The sequence below is a fragment of the Branchiostoma lanceolatum genome, chromosome 6, assembly GCF_035083965.1.
Source record: "Branchiostoma lanceolatum isolate klBraLanc5 chromosome 6, klBraLanc5.hap2, whole genome shotgun sequence".
Lineage (NCBI taxonomy): Eukaryota > Metazoa > Chordata > Leptocardii > Amphioxiformes > Branchiostomatidae > Branchiostoma > Branchiostoma lanceolatum.
The window spans coordinates 8,276,566-8,280,019 of NC_089727.1; positions in this window are offsets into that span (position 1 = coordinate 8,276,566).

Below are 3,454 nucleotides of genomic sequence, written 5' to 3' on the forward strand. Positions count from 1 at the left end.
ATTTATGTAACCCGGCGGATTAATGTTAATGGCGGTTACCACAATGTCGGCAACCTTTGACACTGTCAGACCAACATTTGCTCTCCTCTTAGGGTCGATGACCGTACGTGTATTCCGAATGTTGATGTAGGCAGATTCTATCTAAGTAAATAGCGACAGAGTAGCAAGATGTATTGTTTATACAACATTAACTTATAAACCAACAGTGCTGATTTAGGTTACCCTGGGTTAACCTATTCTCCAAGCAGAGGTTTCGGTCGAGTGGAGTGGAAGTGGCCAGAGTTTTTAACGTCTGCTAGCCACTACTACCCCACTCGACCGAAAGCTCTGCTTGGAGAATAGGTTAACCTTACCAGGGTAGCCTGAGTGTCACCCTGGTCAGGTCTACAACCATCGAAGTATAGCCTCCATAGCAGGCTCTCTGGGCCTTTTAGGGGCTTATGATACACTTTTTGCTGATGACTTCTTTTTGCACTGGGTCGTTTGTGCAGCCAGTCCGTAACCATAAGGCCTAATTATATGGTTACGGCTGGATGTACAACGGAACCAGTACAAGAAGAAGTCATCAGCAAAAAGTGTATAATAATCCCAAAAAAAGGATCAGAGAGCCTGCTATCCGAGGCTAATCGAAGTGGACGTCATCCAAAAGATCAAACATCCGATATACTGCAGTACCATAGAAAACCGCTCGGGGAATATGATTCATATTGCTGACACGTCAAATATCTTACAGAACCTCGAACACAATCACACGACATTTTCTCTCAAAACCGGTTCGATGACAGTTTGTTTTGTTTTGTTTTGTTTGTATTGCGTATCCGGTAAACCACCTCATGGCGTAACACACCAGGTTTGCATTGAACAGTACAAGCTGCATACCCGTACGGATTCATTTGATCCACTCACACAGGAAAGGGCCCCTACTTTTTACGATGAGTGTGGTGGGTACTTTAACGTTCTCGATGTGATGTGGCTCTCCTCAAAGACGGGACCTCCATTTAACGTCCTATCCGAGAGACGTCCCTAACCGAAGCTAGGTACTCATTTTCATTGGAGTGAAGTGAGGAAGTTCTTGTAAAGTACCTTTCCCAACGGCACAACGTTGTGGGTATGTTAGGGGATTTGAACCTTGGGCTCAGAACCCGTGGCCTCTGTGTTTGGGGCCGAGCACCCTACGACGCCACGTACCAAAGGCTATCTAAATAAATCAGGCAGTCATCCAGCAAAAAGCTTCGTGTTTTGCCAAAGCTATACTCTCAAAGATGTTTAGTTTGTAACTGGGCGATAATATATACTCGTGGGACAAATACACAACCACAGAGATAGAGATGATAGGATGGCGTGCCCTACATATACTACTCGATAATTTGAATTAAAGATGGGGAAAAGAGGCACGGATTGAGGAATGAGAAGAGACGAAATAAAAATTACGAAAAGGGAGTTTGATAGGGAAAGATATGAAATGAATGAATGAGTGAATGAATGAATGAGTGAGTGAGTGAGTGAGTGAGTGAGTGAAATGTCTTTTGGGGTTTCACGTCTTTTTTACCGTTAAAAAACGACCTACCCACATACTAAATATAGCTGCAATCCATCCCGAGAGGTTTTTAGATTATGCTGACCGCAAAAGCCGGAAACGCACACAGACTAGCACAATTAACAAACAGACACGCCAAAAACTATACCTCGATTTGTGATGGAGGTAATAAAGGCGGCCATTAAAAAGAGTGACTACATGTCTGTGTGGTTGGTTGGTTGGTTGGTTGTTCCCTGTGGCCTAATGTAATGATCTCTTCCGAGAAACACCTCGGACCTCCTATATCCCCAGTGATTCACCTCGCTGGTCACACAACTGGGTCACTACATGGCCGTAAGCCAACATACATAACCCAGTTGAGTTGTTCTGATGAGTAAACAACAATCTCGAGGCAACTTAAAGATATCAGAAGACGAGGGTAAAACTAACAAGAAGGTACTACAAAGAAAGACTTAAAAGCCTGGTAACCAACTCATGGGCCCACTATACCGTTTTACTGGCCCAGTCCTGATAAGGGTTTTTTTTACAATCGATCTTTCTGACAGCTGAGCTGAGGTTTTCGCCGTGGGCTGAGTCCCACCCTGCCCGCCAGCTAACATGTGCGGGCGTGCAACCCTCCCACTACCGAGGAGATCCCAGGAAGCTCACGGTGGGTCTATATACCTGTTCGGAGAGTCTCTCGAGTTAAAAAAAAGATTGAGGCTTGTCCATTCACACAACACATTTCTTGAGAATAGTGGATCGTAAACAAGAAGAGAATAATTCACAGTGGACAGTGGATTGCTCATTCCTCGATAAGGAGTTGATCAGTTGAAAATTTGGGTAAGTCAAAAGACTTGGAAATCGTAGTTTAATTTTGATGCAGAATGACTTCTACCGACACAGATGAAGCTTCAAGTGAAGAATAGTGGAGGACAATGGCGGGTTTGTGGTTACATCATCTTTGACGTGAGTCAGGACACCAGGCAACCGTTTTAAAGGTCAGATTCAACAGGTTGTACCATGCGGGCACTGATAACCTCAAACTCAGCCTTCGCAGCAGGCATATTTTTTTGCGTTACCAGTCTTTTTTTAGCTACTAGTGCGTGAAGGAGGTATTGTTATGGTGGCTCTGTGTGTATGTAAAATAGTTTTACGTGATTACCGTGCTTGGATTACATTGATATTTGGTGGTATGCTAGTGGGTCTCACAACCCTGTTGCCCGTCATTTGTGGGCCTCCTAGCGCCTTTTCTTGTCCCTGTTATTTCCGTGTTGGTTTCTTTGTTATACAGTATATCTGTTGGCTGTCGTTTTCAAAAACACCTGCCGGCGTAGATTTAGTACGATAGAGTTTAGGACGTATTTAGCTGGAGAAAGAACAGCAATGTTAAAACGCCCGCTGCGGAGACTGTTACCAAGACTATAACCCACCCACCTTCATGAATAACAACAGAGCGGGCATTCTTTTGTCTAACAAAGACACAGTGTTTCTCGTCCGCAAGCACTCTTCCTTTAATAGTCAAAGATTAAGTTTTTAATCCCGCTAAATGGAGGGATAATCCAGATTAACGCTAAGTTTACAAGCACTAAATAAGTAAGTCTCTTATGCTGTGTAGAAAGAAATTGCCTCATTCGCTTCAATGAAGTGTTTTTGTGAGACGATTTAGAAAGGACAAAAGTTTGGGAACAAAAGAAAAATAGTACCAAAATACGTCAGAAAAAAGGGATGTAAAGATAGCAGAAATATGATCTACTCTATAACTGGTTATAGATTTAGAAAATTATGATAACGCTTAACCCAATATGTAGTGTATACAGAGAAAATTGATATACAATATCTATATAAAGCGATGGTATACAACGTAAGGTTTTATATATGCCAAACGGGATTTTGATTCATTATAATTAGGGGGTGTTACCTGTAGCACAAGTAGCT